Raw genomic sequence first — 17,885 nt, 5'->3', positions numbered from 1 at the left:
GGTCTACCAGTGTCAAAGTGCACATCCGGAACCTCACCCCTCTATCTTGTGGTGTCTGCTTTGAAGATCTGAATCACCTCAAAGTTAATTTGCTCTTTGTGAAGTCTGTTGTGACCAGGCAAAGACTAAACAGACCATAGAAAGGACCTGACTCATTATTTGGCTGGTGGCACTGCAACTCCTTCAATACCACCATAAGGAGGCTTGAAGTAGTTGCAATTTAACATCAAGGCTTATTTTCTGAAGTTTTCTGCGCAATTTATGCAAATAAGAAAATATGAAGCAACGCAAAAATTTGGTTAATTGCTGATTTTGTGTTGAATTTGCAAATTGTTGAATTATGAAAATGTGGAGGGACTTATGAAAGCATGATGTGTCCCAGTACACAGACATTGGCTGATGCATGGCATGGCTTTGTGGGTTCCGTGACCACATTACTAATACGCTTCTGTTTGCACGGCACATCCTGAATGACAATCCAATCTGTTTATAAGCGGCCTATGATTTAATAACAACAGTCAGACGGAACACTTTACCCAGTTAATGTGCTTTGAAGTTTCTCTATGAGCTTGGACTGCTGTGGGCCTTGGACCGCTGTGCTGTTTGATGTGTATTGAATAAAAATAAATAAATCACAACTTTCATTGAATTCAGCAAAATTCTCCTCACGCTCCTCTACCTGTCCATTCAGTGTGTGCGCTCAATAAAACGGTGTGTTTATGCACAGTCATGGCTTGGTAGAGGAGAAGCAAAGTGGCTTACACCAAGCAACACTATTCAACATGGTGCTTCAGGAGCATGTAAGGGCTGTTGAGCTCAAATATCAACAATGTGCCGCAAAAAAAACGAATAGCAGACCTCACCTTACACCTTAAACACAACAGGTTGCCTTGGGTACAGCATGCATCAGGTAGGAGAGCTGGTCAGAGTTGCTCTGAACCTCACATTTAGCCTAAACTAAACAATCGAGACATAGTTGCTGTTTTATTGGTCTCTGATCTTTGGTGTGTCTAACTGATATTGATGGATGTTCCAACCATCCAACCAAAACCAACTGTAGGTCAAAAATAATACAAAATCTTTTCATCAAACTGTTAACCAACTATGCAAGTGAGCAATGCCTTCCACACCAGCTGCATTCACCTCGCCTGCGCCAATGTACCGAGCAGCTAGGGCTCCATAGTTGCCTAGATACAAAAGAGTGTTCTGGACCAAGATCTTTTCCAAGGCCTGCCGATTGCTGGTTGATCCAACAGCTTTGACTGGACTGGACACCAAAAGATTGATGGTAATTAGCTAAAGAGGCTATCGGCAAACAAATCTGTCTAAGAGAGCAAATTAGTGACAAACTGCATCACAGGTGTCGCTCTCAAACTCCCTGGTCAAATGTGTGGCCTGCGCCTGAAATGTGAGAAGAACAAAGCTCATTGCACATTCTAGAGCATTTCATCTTACCAACACTTGCAAAGGAGGAATTTATTGCAACCAAACAAGACATGCTAAATACCGTGATCCTGTGTACCATTTGTTGTTTGTTTGTATGAACATATTCCCCCAGATACAGAAGCGTGCTGCTATTATTCTAATTCTTCTTATTTTTATTTCCATAGCAACACAGTAAGGACCATTCATTCTGTTGGTCTTAATGTGATGCCAGGTTGATTATGAAAATCATTAATACAATTTGATTCTGTCTGCCTGCTTTGTCGGACAAAATGAATGAAGACAGTTCACCAACCCAGTTGGTCTTAGAGATATTTTCCCACACCAACCTTTTGTGAACATTCATGCATTTCTACAAATATTTACCCACGCAACCTTTTGTGAACATTCACATTTCACATATTTCATGCACATTGCTTCAAAGCACTTTACAGAGCCCAGTGCCTGAACCACCTAGAGCAAGCACTTAGGTGACAGTGGCAAAGAAAAAATCCCTGTTTAAGAGGATACCGAGGGTGGCCACGCAGACATCAAAAGGGGGGGCAGGGGGGGAAGGGAAGAGAGAATCAGATGCAAGCAGATGAATTCATACATACATCCAAAAGCCAGGACAAAGAGACATGGAGAAGCAGCTTTTAGTTTCTATGCCCCCGTCTTTGGAATACTCTGCCAGAATACCTAAGAATGGCTGAAACGGTGGAAACCTTTAAACGTGCACTTAAGACATATCTCTTTAAATCACTCGCTGTAATGTTTCTGTTTATTTACAGTATCCCTGGAAAATCTGTGTCTCTTTGCATGTGTTTGTAACCCCCCCCCCCTTTCCTTCTGTGAGGCGCATTGTGTTACCTCCTGGTATGAAATGCGCAGTTAAAATAAAGTTTGATTCGATCTGATTTGATACATCAGTCAGGTCGGTATGATGGGTATACAGTGTGCTCATAATTTGTTACTATTATAAGGATGAGCAGAGATATGAAGCGGAAAACTTTATCAGTGATGGTATTCATTAATATTACAGTTAAACAGGCTGTGACAAAATATGTATATAAAAGAAGCAGAGTAGAAATTGTACATAACAGTTTGGTGCGCAGTTGTAAGCAGAGGGCTTCTTCAAGTAGATTAGGCTGCATCCCACAGTGGAGATAGTCTAGAATAGGTTGGGAAGAAAAGAGACAAAGTGAGTGGACAGATCTAGGTTGTCGTTGTTTTGCATTTGTTTGGGCAAGGGAAAATGCAAACAAATACCATATAAATGGAACACGCAAATTGTACAGTGTAATAAACTAAAAAGAAAATGCAATAACGAAATATCTTACTGGGTTACAGTTAGTGATAGCAAGATTGGATTGGATTGGATTGGATTCAATGTATTGTCATTGCACAGAGTACAGGTACAGAGGTAACGAAATGTAAAGAAAGGATGAAAGATTACAGCATAACATGAGGGGAGAGAGGAGAGAAAAACAACCCCCAGACTATGCTCCTAGAGGAGTACAGTGTGGGAACAGGAAAAAAACACACCTCAGCACATAAGCACATACAGTACATTTTAAACACGACTTGCAACTTTACAGTCTATTTAAGTGTGGGATCTAGGTTTTAGTATTTTCATAGTAATTAGGCTTATGTTATATTTCATGGAAATCATAGCCCCTGCTGGATTAATCAAATCAGAGTTCTCTACACGTTGCTGGCTCCATCTCAATCAACATGCTATTATCACAAATTCACGACTCATAATACCCAGCTACCTCAAACACTGCCAATAACCCATGCATTACAGAGAAATAGTCGAAGCGGTGTGCCAAAATTGACCCTTTTCTTGAAGCAGCGGCTCAACAAGGCTTTGGACGTCACAGGTGACGTCATTTCGCCAAAACAACAAAGCCTCAATACAGAGCTATGGTTATGGTTAAGTTATTTTTCAGATACCTTTGTCCAAAGCGACTTACAAAACATTAGCGAACAGTACACCATAAAAATATCAATTTTAAATACAAATTTGAATTTAAAACAATCAATGAATAATAATAATAATAATAATAATAATAATAATAATAAATCCAAGTATTCCAACTAGGTAGGTCAAAGACAACAGACAGTCATCAGAGAAGAAAAGTGGTTCAGAGGGTAAATAGCGCTAAATTATTTACATTTAGTCAAATTATGACATTTAAATAAGCGAGAGTGAGGGACCAGATTCAGATACAAACAGTTAAAAAAAAGTGCAAAAGTGGATGTGCAATGTGCAGTGTGCAATGTAGTGTGTGTTAACATAACACAGGCTTGAGGTGTGGGGGCGGGATAAGTATCCACGTCAGGTGGGGGTCCCGGGCCTTGTTAATAAGGCCAAAGGCAGCCGGGAAGAAGCTGGTTTTGTGGCGTGAGGTTTTGGTCCTGATGGACTGCAGCCTCCTGCCGAAGGGAAGGACCTCGAAGAGTTTGTGACCCGGGTGGGAGGGATCGGCCACAATCTTACCTGCCCGCCTCAGGGTCCTAGAGGCGAACAGGTCCTGTAGAGATGGCAGATTGCAGCCAATCACCTTCTCGGCAGAACGGATGATACGCTGCAGTCTGTCTTCCGTTGTTTTCACTCTGCACTCCACATGGTACCCATCTGAAAGTAAAGCATATCGCATGCCCTTCATAATGCTCATCAGAGTGTTTGCTTTGTATTACATGCTCAGTGAGAGGCAGCCACACATTGCCAGTCAAGCCAGAGCCCTCCCTGTCTGTTTATACACCTGCAGCCAGGTGGTGACCTCCACATGCTTATAGTGTTACGGAGATGCTCACAGAGTCCCCGTTGAGGTAGGTTAGGGTGCTCTGTTCCTGCAGTATTTTCTTATCTGAAATCTGAAGCTGGTTAAATCACCACAGAGCTAAGTCTGCTGATGAACACCTTCCAGTATGTGGGAGACATTTAGGGTGTTGATTGCAATCATTTTGGGCTAATGGCAACCAGCTGTGGGCTGTGAGCTCCTTTTATGGACTCTCAATTGAGACGGACGGAGAATAAATGGCGAAGAGAGAGGGAGGGGGCACACAGCTCAGTGGAAAGGGCACGCAGTTGCGTGAGAAGCTCTAAGCTTCTGTCCTTTAGTCAGTCAATCATTAATCATCATCATTATCAGTCGATCAATAGCTGTGTTTCTTTCCAAAGCTGTTTACTATCTAACTCATACACATGAAACCATAAATTCAAGGAAGTCATGAGGAAGAAACAATCTAGAGGGCACCAAATAATGCCATTTTCTATGCAGAATGCAGATTTCACTCCTAATGATCTGTTCCATCTCCTTCTCTCTGCCCGTCTGCAGAGGGATGGTGCTGGCCACCGATACTGTAGCAGTCAGCTGCTCTGTGGGTTATTCTGAGCTCTCTCCTTTTTCTGTGATCAAAGGATTTATTGTCCGTGTAGGAATGAAGTAATGCAGTGAATAAAGAGGTTTGTGACGTCATGCTAATGCGATGGGTGCGCATTCTTTCTCGCAGTTGATAAATGAGGAAGATTATGACTCCCAAAGCGTTTTTCTGAGACAAGTTTATTCCTGTATTTTGAAATGTGGTGTGAAATACTATGACCGTTTTGCAAGTTTCTAATTTTCCGTTAAATGGTTTTGTAGGTGCCATATGCACATCTAATGATTTTGGGATACAGGCCTCACTATATAATTGTTTATGAAAGGTATTTAGTATTAAGTTCATGATTTGATTATCGTTATTTATATTATTGTATAGTATATGTACTATTTAGTATTCATTCATTTCATGATTTACCTCCATTGATATATTGATTGATAATAGGTGCCTGTAGCTTTAAGGGCATTGTTTTGGTTTAACTGCGCTGCCGTAGCTAGGCAGTATATGACCTGTGGATGGCACGAGAAGTTAAGGAGTCTCACGGTTTTTCTGACCGTGTCGTGTCGTGTCGTGTTGTGACGTGTCGTGTGAACTTGTTAAGATAGTTAGTCAAGGATACATTATAAGTTTTACATTACATTAGGTGGATTATTTAATGTTTGTTAATGTCTTTGCTACAAATAAATATTTAAAATTCATCTACATTGGAAGACACACCTTTTTGGAAAAGAACACGCGTCAGCCATAGGCTCCACTACGAAAATAAGAAGAGTTTTATTGGAAAACCCTACATTCAAGTCAGAAAAACCTTCATCTCCGGGAGGAAAGTGGACTTTGGAAAGGACAAGGCTCGTGGAAACTGGACTGCTTCAGGTTTTCATTAATCATCTTTCAAAAGCAAATGGTCATAGACCTGAGGAGGTGTGGATAAAAGCCATGCTGTTTGCCCCCAGAGGAGGCTTGCATTCTCACCATGCTTTGGAGGCTGGTGAACACCATGCGTTTGGTGCCGGTGCTTGGCACTCACTATTTTACCCTGTATTTTTTAATACTATTTTTGTACATTCTGTGGTCTGTCTCTAATTTATGTTGTGGCTCACGAGCCGGGTCGTAACAACAGGTAATAAGTTATTACTGACTAGTCCAACAGAAAGAAGTTGAGGTGGTGCCATAAAGCATTATTGTTACATAGTGGATTACCAGCAGCAACAGGCATATTGTGGCAGTGGCACAGACGCCATTCTCTGTATTACAAGTCAGTGTACCACCAAAATGATTTTGAAGCTGTTTAAGGTAAAATTGTTGCATAATGTTACTTTAAGGCTTGAACTCAAACCTGCAAGAGACAACTGGCACATGTGTGGCAGTGAGCTGTACAGGGAGCTGCTTGTATCGTGGCCTCATGCCAGACCTCCAGAGACTCTCCGCGCTGCTGTTGAAGGAAGTGGAAATTGATGGTTGCTAAGAGACCTCGTTTCATGTCCATAAGGAGGGGGAGAATGTTAGGGCCGACGACACTAGAAAAGGCATGTCACTTATAACAGTCTTGACTGAGAGCAGAATATTGGAGGGCGGAGGAGGTCCAGGAGTCACTGGTTCAAATATAGGTGACCAGTATCTATAGATGTAATTACAGTGCATTCAACTGTATGACTAGGGATATTAAGAGACACCTTCCATACTCTAATTTGTTTTCTCTTTCTTTTCTTCTTTCCTTCTTCCACTCTTCTTTCCTTCTTCCAATCTTTTTTCCTTCTTTCACTCTTCTTCCTTTCTTCTTTCCTTCTTTCACTCTTCTTTCTTTTCTTCTTTCATTCTACTCTTCTTTCCTTTCTTCACTCTTCTTTCCTTTCTTCTTTCCTTCTTCCACTCTTCTTTCCTTCTTCCACTCTTCTTTCTTTTCTTCTTACCTTCTTCCACTCTTCTTTATTTCTTCTTTCTTTTTTCTTTCCTTCTTCCACTCTTCTTGCCTTTCTTCTTTCCCTTCTTTCTTTTCTTCTTTCCTTCTTCCACTTTTCTTTCCTTCTTTCACTCTTCTTTCTTTTTTCTTTCCTTCTTCCACTCTTCTTTCCTTTCTTCTTTCCCTTCTTTCTTTTCTTCTTTCCTTCTCACTCTTCTTTCCTAGCTTCACTCTTCTTTCCTTTCTTCTTTCTTTTCTTCTATCCTTCTTCCACTCTTCTTTTCTTCTTTCACTCTTCTTCCTTTTCTTCTTCCTTCTTCAACTTTTGCATTTCATGCACTGGTATTTCCTTCAGGAAATGCATTTTCTAGTTACAGTGCATGAAATGCCCTGTATTGTTATTCCTAGGCTTCTTATTACAGTGCATGAAATGCCCTGTATTGTTATTCCTAGGCTTCTTATTACAGTGCATGAAATGCCCTGTATTGTTATTCCTAGGCTTCTTATACTTCTTATTACAGTGCATGAAATGCCCTGTATTGTTATTCCTAGGCTTCTTCTTCTTCTTCTTCTTATTATTCTCTTTACCGACTTCTGCGCTTAATTCAGCTCGAACCGCTTAACTTAAAAACTTCGTTCAAACTTTGGCGCGTAGGTCTTGTAAAGGACACTTATGCTATGTATTTTTCATTTTTCTAAACTTTATACTTTTTAAAATATTAAATAAAAACGAATACAAATTTTCCCATTGACTTACATTGGGCCATTATGACATCATAATAGGGTCATTAAACTGGCTTGCACCTGTGCTTCACTGACACCTGCGCCAAGGTTCCAAGGCTCCTCTTCTCTCTGTCCCTCTCCATTCAACTGTATAACTAGGGAATACTAATAGACACCTTCCATACTCTACTTTTTGTTCTCTCCATCTTTCTCTCTATCCCTCTGTCTACTTTCTCTCAAACTCCATCTCTCACACTCAATTTTCTCTCCTTTCTTCGTTCCTTCTTCCACTCTTCTTTCCTTCTTCCATTCTTCTTTCCTTTCTTCTTTTTTTCTTCCACTCTTCTTTCTTCCACTCTACTTTCCTTTCTTCACTCTTCAATCCTTTCTTCTTTCCTTCTTCCACTCTTCTTTCCTTCTTCCACTCTTCTTTCCTTTCTTCTTTCCTTCTTCCACTCTTTCCTTTCTTCACTCTTCTTTCCTTTCTTCTTTCCTTCTTCCACTCTTCTTTCCTTTCTTCACTCTTCTTTCCTTCTTCCACTCTTCTTTCCTTCTTTTACTCTTCTTTCCTTTCTTCTTTTCTTCTTTCACTCTTCTTCCTTTTCTTCTTCCTTTCCTCAACTTTTGCATTTCATGCACTGGTATTTCCTTCAGGAAATGCATTTTCTAGTTGGACATTAAAGGTACAGTCTGTGATTCTGACGAATGATGGCTAGAATAGTGTTTGACTCGGTCCAAGCCACTTTGTTTCCCAATTACAGAGCCTGTGTATGAACACCAGATAGCTAGACAATTGAGAGAAGCAATGAGCTGAATTTGACAAAACATTTATTGGATTACAATCAAAGACTGCATGTTTCGCACCTTTTTTTTCTACTGCATAACTGAAGAGTAGAATCTGATGCTTCCTAGCTTGTTCTTTGTCTTGTTTGTGTATTGGATTGGAGGTGTATTGGTTTGTTTGGTGTTCAGTGAACTTATGTGCATTATCCGTAAAAACAAGTGTAGTGTACAATAAAACTAGATCTCCAAAGCTCCCACAGACTAGCTCAATTTATTTTGCATGGGGGTCGTGTAAAGGACAGCCGGAAGATCAGTAAAAGGGTTAGAGTTGAAAGCTCATGAAATGCCATAGATCAAAGACAGCGGCGAAAGGCAAGCATCAAAGGGTTCTGTAAAAGACCACTAGCTGAAATAAACACAAAACACAACCAATACCAGATGATTGGCGCGATAAGGGGTGTTGGAAAGGTAATTTAAAAAGTTTTGAAAGTTTTAAAAATGTCCTTGTTTTTTTAAGTTTTCAAGTTTCAAGTCTTTTATTGTCAGATGCACAGAACAAAACAGAGACAGACTGGGCACTGAAATTCTTAAGACAAGACACCGCACAGCAACCTAACATAACATAACATACGTATAAGTACTCTGGACATAGATTACACATATGATAAACATATAATAATCCTACTAAATATACAAAATAAATATACAATACAATATGCTAAACATATAATAACCTATACTAACCTAATAAACCTACACTAACCTAAAGACAAATCAAGTGTGGAAGTAACAGGTAGTGCAATATTACCGGTAGTGCAAACAGTAGTTGAAAGCGACAGTGTGTAAAGTGGCGAGTGAGAAAGTGGCGAGAGTGTATCATTGTCCATTTAGAAGCCTTATGGCCCTTGGAAAGAAACTGTTCTCCAGTCTCGAGGTACGAGACCGAATGCTTCGGTAACGACAACCAGAAGGCAACAGGGTAAAAAGTCTGAAGGATGGGTGGTAGCAGTCTTTTAAAATCCTGCCAGCTTTTCTTAGGCATCGTGTATGGTAAGTATCCTGCAGGGCTGGGAGCTCCTTGCCGATGATGAACTCAGCAGTCCTGACCACACTCCGTAGGACCTTGCGGTCCTTTGCTGTGCAGCTCCCATACCACACTGTGATGCAACCAGTCAGAATGCTCTCTATTGTGCATCTTTAGAAGTTAGTGAGGATGACGGAGTCCATGCCAAGCTTCTTCAGTCTCCTCAGGAAGGTGTTTCCGGGCCACTTTGACCACCTTGTCCGTGTGAGCACACTAGGTGAGATCATTGCTGATGTTGGGGGCTGAGCCACACAGCCCTGGGGGGTGCCTCTGTTGGTGATCACTGTGGATGAGGTGCGGTCACCGATTCAAGATCCACTTGCTTAGTCCCAGGTCTACGAGCTTGGAGACGAGTCTGGAGGGGATGATGGTATTGAATGCTGAACTGTAGTCAATAAACAGCATCCTCACATACGTATTCCCTTTGTCCAGGTGGGAGAGGGCGGTGTGCATAGTCAGGGCGATGGCATCGTCTGTAGACCTGTTGGACCGGTATACAATCTGCATAGGGTCCAGGGTGGGAGGCAGCGAGGAGCAAATGATTGATTTGACTAGCCGCTCGAAGCACTTCATGATGGCAGAGGTCAGTGCTACCTGGCGATTGTCATTCATGCAGTCATTTAGCCCTCTGTGCATGTAAAGGTTCTGTATAAAAGTTCAGATTTCAAGACCCAGTCCAACTGTGAAAACAAACACATCCTCACCACAGCAATTTAGTGCAAACAGTTGTTCACACTGTTTTTTTTTGCTTTTGTCCACTGTAGAATCAACTTGCACTAAAGGTACACATTTCCTGTGTGTGTGTGTGTGTGTGTGATTCCCAGGAATCAAACCCATAACCTTGGTGTTGGGCTAATGAAATAAACCTACTCAGATGTTGATTGGGAGCACCTCCCAGATTCGTATTATTTCAGTAAACAAACAAGGCTGACTTCAGTCAGTTTATTGTGGCACAAACGACACACACGTGCATTTTTAAGTGGGCGCACACACACACACACAGGCCGAGGTCGCAGTGAATTTTTTCTCTGCATTTTTCCCATCCCGGACTGTCCTCAGGAGCAGTGGGCAGCCTTTAGGCGCCCGGGGACCAAGTCAAGTGATCCGTCCGTCTTGGTCAGGGACGGACAGGAGAGTGTTCTGTTCTTCTGCATGTTTTTCTGTTGGGGTTCTTAGTGGAGGAAACCCCTTGTGAACACGGGCAGAACATGCACATGCAACAACTCCACACAGAAAGGCCAGGGAGATAGCCCACCTGAGCACTGAAGGCCTGGGGAGAACCTGCCCCCCAGTACCAACAGCACCCCATGCGGGAAAAGAACCCAGGACCTTCTTGCTGTGAGGCGGCAGTGCAAGCACCGGAGCCACCATGCCACTAATTGATTGCTTTGGGACCAGTGCAGGCAAAGACATTATTTCTGGACAATTTCCCCTCAGCTATTTAATTCATTTGCAAGTGCAAATAATTACCAGGGCTATTAGCATGTAAATGTGATGCATAAGAGAGTTGCCAAAGTGGTAATTAATGATATCATTGGACATAGATATTCTCTTTGTTCTCACTTATCACAGGCTTACTTAAGCAAATGGCCTAAAGTGTGCCATTTTAATTGACTACAGCGTACAACAGCCTGTTTACATGGTCAGGTCATCATTCAAGGTCACATGGAAATAGATGTTTATATATAAATGTTTATGTCCATAGTAGGGCTGTCAATTTTGTGATTAATTAATCTAAATGAATAGCATATATTAATTTGCGGTGAGAAGCATTTACAAATTGACATCGACATAAATTGACTAAATAAAACAAGCCTTGATGTTTACCACACATGCACACAACAAATACTTCAATGAACTCTATTAAATTTACAACACATTTTCTTTATTCCTGATTAACCCATCTGATAGGTTGTCTAAAACTTTCGAGCTAACACATTTAGGTGATGTTAACATCAGACTACACCAACTAAAGCACTGATGAAATCATGCTGGCTTGCAAACTTTTGTCACCCAAAAAAAAACATTTCTTATAACATAGCATTTGACCAAGACGAAGCAATGTTTTTTTTTTTTTTTAAAGGAGTCATTTGTATGCCCATTTTTCCACAAGTTGAGGTCTTAATGAAATGTCTGTATGAGACTTTGGTCAAAATAGGACCAAGCAAAATAGCACACATCTCATCCTGTCAAAAACAGCCCTGTTCAGAGCGACCTGTTTTGAGTGCCTGTTCTTTTAAATGCTAACGAGCCAGCTCACCGGGTCCAGAAAAACCTTGTCGAAGACAAAAACATTTTTTACAGTTTTTTTGTAAATAATCCAATTGCAGTTTTGGACATTTTCACTTTTTAGTATTAATATTATTTTCATTATTATTATTTCATTATATTTATTATGAAGGCCTTTAATAGACAATTGTATTTGTTATTTATGGTTCGCTCGTTGTATAATGGCTGTCTGTATTGTTTGACTTTGTGGAATTTTCGATAAAAGCTTGTAACACTCACAGAAAGTTGGTTTAGCTTTCGCTGGCTTTGCTGTGCATTCTCCCTTGTACTTTGAAAAGTTCACTCTGAATAGCGGCTCACCAGCTGATGTTTTTGCTTGGGGATGCCCAGCAAGTGCAGGGCTGGCAGGTAGTGTCTTTGGAGGAAAAATCATACTTTTATATATGTTGAAGAGCATGTATGTACGTATATATCTGTCATCTGACAGACCATTATCCTTGCACTCCATGCATACAACATGGAGTAAAAGCAAATCAATCTCAAATAAGCATTTGACGAAATGTATCCCATTAGAACTACTATCATACTGTTTCACAAAGTTTAGGTACAGTAACACTTACCCCGCTCTCATTACCCTAAACATCTCAGGATTGACTGCTGTCAGCTCTGCAATCAGAGCTTGATTGATAGTTGTGTTTCGTTCCACCTTCATGCTGATATAGGCATCTGCCTTTGTAGATCCACCTTTGACAGGTTTGAGGACTCATCATGTTATATCTCAAGATTGACTCTTCAGTTCTAACTGAAATAAATGCACAGAGAGATACATGCATGCATGAATAAAAAAAATACAGCACACAACTACCACCAACACCAATACATGAGGTTGAGTTACTTTTAGGGCCTTTTAGGACTGAATCCATTCTAACCTTAAAGGGACATTATGCAGGTTTCTTAACATTTGGAGGCACGTTTTTTAATGGAATTAATTTTCAAAACATCCTCAAATTATTTTTGATTGCATATGGGTATATAACAAACCCACCTGTCGTCACCACCTGCCGCCCAGGCTATTTCCTGTGCAGTTTTGTGTCATGGCCCAATCAAACTGCAAATATGTAAGAACAACATAATACATCAGTTAGCAAGGTAGCTAGCTGTTATTGATGTCTGCAAGGCATGGCTATTTTGTATCTTGGAGTTCCCAAAAGCCCTTACTGTTGCTTTAAATAAACCATTCAATTGAATATGATTATATGTTTATATCAAGTTGTGTGGCATTTTATACATACTATTAGGGTTGCAAAATGGAAACTTTCCATGGGAATTAACAGGAATATACGGGAATTATTTATACTAGGGTTAGTATAGGGACAATGGGCCTCATTCTCGAACATTTTCGTGTCTTCTTAAATATCTTCTTTGAAAGACCAACCTAAGATAAGATCTCCGCCGGATTCATGAATGCCTGGACATTTTTTCTTAAACCGCCAGTGGTCTTATCTGTGCACTGATTCTTAAGTTGAACATATGTTCTCGTACACCTGAATTTGCATATATAAATGCCCTGCCAGCTCCTTATAAGGGCATAGCGACGTGTGCAGAATACACAGAATCCACAGGCAACGAGAAAGAAACTTGGGACTGATCAAAATAATGTCAAAGCGGAAAGCGAACACCAGTCTGTTATGCTGTGTAGTGCATGATGGGTTTTGCGCGAACTTTACTGGAGCGACTTTCAACATGTAACCATCACGTCTACAGCTTGTATGCCTAGTGCATTCTGGGTAATGCAGTTCACTTAATCTTTACATAACATCACACGGATACCTAACTTCACCGGTGCAGAGGTGGAGGTACTGTTGCAGAATATAGATGTGTCCATTCTATTCCACTATGGCTATATCCACGCGATTAAGTTTAGTCTTTATTTATTCATCCACTGCCATTTGCAGTGTTCGTGTAGTGATTTTATTTATTTTAGGACATCACAATGCCTCGTAGAATCATGACTATAAATGTGAAACGTAATTGATTATGATAAAAATATTCTCGTATTCTATTTATTTAAATCCGAGGGTGTCTGTAGAATGGATGTGAACGCAATCACCACGATTTCTCACAAATTCAGCCCTATAGAACATGGCTGCACTCCAATCTGGCTGATTCACAACTGCCATTTAGCGTTATAGGCTAACTTTTGCAAAAACATTTTTTTTCAAAATTTCCCAAATTCCCGAGCTTAACTTCCCATGGAAAGTTTCCGGAAATTTACCGGAAACTTTCCGCCCCTTTGCAACCCTACATACTATACACCTGTAACGTAATAACTTGCATGAATTATATAACCAGCACATACATACAGTACCTCTTCTGAAATCATCAGCCTTTGATATCTTTCTTCTACTTCTTGTCCTTCTTTTTCTTTGGCAAGAGGTCTGACTCTGATGTATCTGAGCTGGAGTGGTTTGAAGTCATTGAAGGCTCAGCTACGAAAGCCTGCTGGGATGCTGTAGGTGTCCGATAAAGTGGCTGTTCAGCAACTTCAGCTTCTGAAGTTCTTAACAGGCACTTTTCTTACATTCTTTTTTTCCTCCAATCGTCACTGTATCAATCATGGTTCAGTTACTGAGTAAGAATTATTTCAGTTAGTATTAATGATTGTTCTAGGATTTATCTCTGATGATGTTGTCTGGCTTTTTTTCTTTTACTTTTTAGGACTTATCACTACAACTGCAATTGTGCATGTTAATAGATGGACTATGTTCTCTATGTCCAATATAAGCAAAAGTTCCAACTCCAAACATTTCGTATGCTACTCCTATGACTAACGCTACCTCTGTCTATGCTATTACGAGTTATATAATTTCAGGATCACATAGCCACACTGTACGTACCACAAGTTGATATTACATTTTATATTTACCTGAGCCAACACTAACTAAATTATAACTGAATTAGCTGAGAAAAGCTCAAGTAACGAACTTAACTGCCAAAGTGCTGGACGGAGCTTGCAACGTTTTCCGTTGGCTTACTTTACCCAAGCCTTGATGAAGTTAACATTGCATTTATAGTGCTAGGCAAACGTTAGCCCGCTAGCACAACCAAATTGAGTAGTAGCAGGTTACTTTACAATGAAAGCCAAGCGCTGTATACATCAGAGCTGTTTTTAGCTGGTCATTTACAAATTCTTCGCTTACTTTTCATTCTTGCTTGCATGGCTTGTCATGACGGTAACAAACGTAACAAGACTGCCTTCTTCACGCACATCTGTCTGGTGCTGTTCTGTCCAGTCTTTCTCATCTGTGCACACAGGCCATACTTTAAGCACAGCCACCCAGAGCACTCCCCTAAACTGAATACGAAGCTTAGGTGGATCTTGTATATCTTCACTGTTGCCAAAACGTCTGACGCAGGGTTGCCAGATTCACTGCTGTCCACTGTTCCTGCTTTTTCTGACGTTAAGGCAAGCACTGAGTTTGTGAGTAAATGAATAAATGTCTTACAGAATAAACAACTTAATAAATGGACAACAACACAGGTAAATAATACATTTGATAAAAAACGTGAAATTGTGTATCTATTTTAAAAAGTAGAATTGAAAGTTGTGTGAATGAGAGGCTACATCACCTGTCTTATTGATAGTCACATTTTTTTTTCAAGAAACCTAGTCTCTTCAGTATAATATTAAATTGGAATGATCACAGGAAGTGCATTGGGTGTTTAAATTCAGTTTAGTGTAAATTTAGACAAAAAACTGGCAACTTTATTGGGACACTTGTGCTACCTCCTGGCCTGATGCTTTGTTGGTCTAGTAGTCAAGCTGAGAACTTCACGCATAGGGATGTTGCTTTTATGCATTATATTTTTCAACATCTTTGTTGAAAAAAGCATGAATTTGACAACAGTGATTACTTTTGGTGATTCAAAACCCAAGAAAGAGGACTACTGCAAGGCTCAGAAAATGGCTTCAGAAAAAAAGGACTGCTAGCAAGAAGGATGAAATGTCAGACCTACAATCAAGATGAAGAAAAAAAGATGATGGAATACATCAGACAGCTTTCAATGGTGGGTTGGGTCTGGTAATCCAGACATAAAAGCCAGAGGAAGAAATTGCAGCAGGTAAAAAGAGGGTCACTCTTTCAGAATTCAAAGATTACCTTGTCCTCATGGATGACATTTATTTATCAGTAAATCTACAGTGTTATCCTTGCAACTACAAAATGCAGTAGGCCATTTGCCATTAATAACAATGTATGTAATTGTTGCTACTAGTAGCAAGTAGGGTTATATGTTATTCCCTTCACTACCAAGTTTGCACCTCAGACAACTTGACATGATGCAAAATGGGATTGCAAGAAGTTCACAAACTCTCTCCAAGATGGCTGCAACTTTAACACATTTTTTTAAACGTACTATGAGTCGGTATAAGAAGAAGACATGGGCAAATGGTTGGAGATGCCAGAGAATTTGCTGCTAATGTCGAAAGCAGCTTATGTCATAAACGTAAGGTGAGCTAAGAGAGGATATTTGAGAGTTGTCTCTATCACCATAGAATATAACCTTTATAATATAAATAGAATAGAATAGATATATAAACCTTTTTTCTGCCGCAGGCAGGTGGGGCTATGCCCTATTTCCCTGTTGCCTGTATCTGTAATTAGATAGATAGATAGACAGATGGATACTTTATTAATCCAGAGGGAAATTTAGGTCATCCAGTAGCTTATACACTTATACACTTATACACCTCACCGACATACATACATAAATCACGTATACATAGGGAGAACATGTTCACATGGAGTAGGGGTGTTCACAGATACAAGAATGGGTCTGACCCTATGGTACAGAATGCAATGGTTGTGACAGTGTCGATGTCCAGGAGCAAAGTGTTCTTGTGCTGCTGGTGTGGATAGTGCAAAAAAAAATAGTGTTCTTGTGCTTGTGTGGATAGTGCAAAGAGCAAAGTGATAGTGCAGAATATATAAGTGGTTAAGTCTGTGCATGGGGCTAGTAGAGCCAGTAAAGGGATGGACAGTGGGTTGGTATATAATGAAATTAGATGAGATGAGAAGGGGAGGGCACACTGAGGTAGACTCATGCAGGGAAGACCACCCCCCCCCCCCCTTCTGCGTGGCGTTATGAAGCTGAATGGCCCTGGGGACAAAGGACCTCCTCAGCCTGTCCGATGAGCATGACAGTGACAGGAGTCTGCCACTGAATATGCTCCTCTGTCCATTGAGAGTTCTGTGTAGTGGGTGGTGGACATTGTCCAAGATAGTTAGCAACCTACTCAGGGTCCTTCTCTCCGCCACTGTTGTGAGGCAGTCCAGTTCAGTGCCAACAACAGCTCCCGCCTTCTTCACCAGCCTGTCCAGTCGCCCCGCATCCCTCTTCTTTATGCTGCCTCCCCAATTACAGTAAGAACAGACATTTAAAAACAACAGGCATACTTAACATGAATGATCTTGTATAACTGTTTATAAAAGTCTGTGTCATTGATCCACATCTTTTTATTAGGGTTCCTCCGTCAGGAGGAAACCTATTGTTATTGTAGGTATTATTAGGGTTCCTCCGTCAGGAGGAAACCTATTGTTATTGTAGGTATTATTATTAGGGTTCCTCCGTCAGGAGGAAACCTATTGTTATTGTAGGTATTATTATTAGGGTTCCTCCGTCAGGAGGAAACCTATTGTTATTGTAGGTATTATTATTATTATTCTTGTGCCATTGAAGTCAATGGCAGCCCCTAGAACCGTATGGTAACTTTTTCTGAAATTTGGCACAGTCATTAAGGACAGTCCCTTCTTCACTGACACCAAGTTTCATGTCTCCCACTAGACCACACTAGCGCCACCAACGGGTCAAAGTTGGACTTTTGTTAACACTGTAACTTTTGAACCGTTTGACCGATTTTCAAAAATGAGGTACCATTGGATTCCTTGGATCAAGACGAATTCAACACACCCTATGGCGTCAATTTCCGGTTATATAGATTTTCCGCAATTTCCGGTTTTATCAAAAACCTTTGAAAGGCCTCCACTCCTACAATTTTTGTCAAATCTTCTTCAAAATCACCAGAGATGATCTTCAGACCAAGCCTCACAACATTTATCCAACGGAATTTTGATCCTCACAACCGTTTGTCCGGTACAGCCACTGAATTCAGCAGAAAAGCCTTCAAACAGGAAGTGAAGTCATATCTCAGCAAATCTTTCAGATATCAACACCAAACTTGGTAAGCACGTGGGAGACACTACAACATGTTCCCATGTGCAAAGGCAACTTCATATCTTCAAAAATGATTGATATAAAGCAAATTGCATTAATCGCTAACGCTAAAACAATGCTTTA

The sequence above is a fragment of the Clupea harengus genome, chromosome 15, assembly GCF_900700415.2.
Source record: "Clupea harengus chromosome 15, Ch_v2.0.2, whole genome shotgun sequence".
Classification (NCBI taxonomy): domain Eukaryota; kingdom Metazoa; phylum Chordata; class Actinopteri; order Clupeiformes; family Clupeidae; genus Clupea; species Clupea harengus.
The sequence above is the reverse complement of the archived record's forward strand: the minus strand, read 5'-3'. Positions refer to the sequence as shown.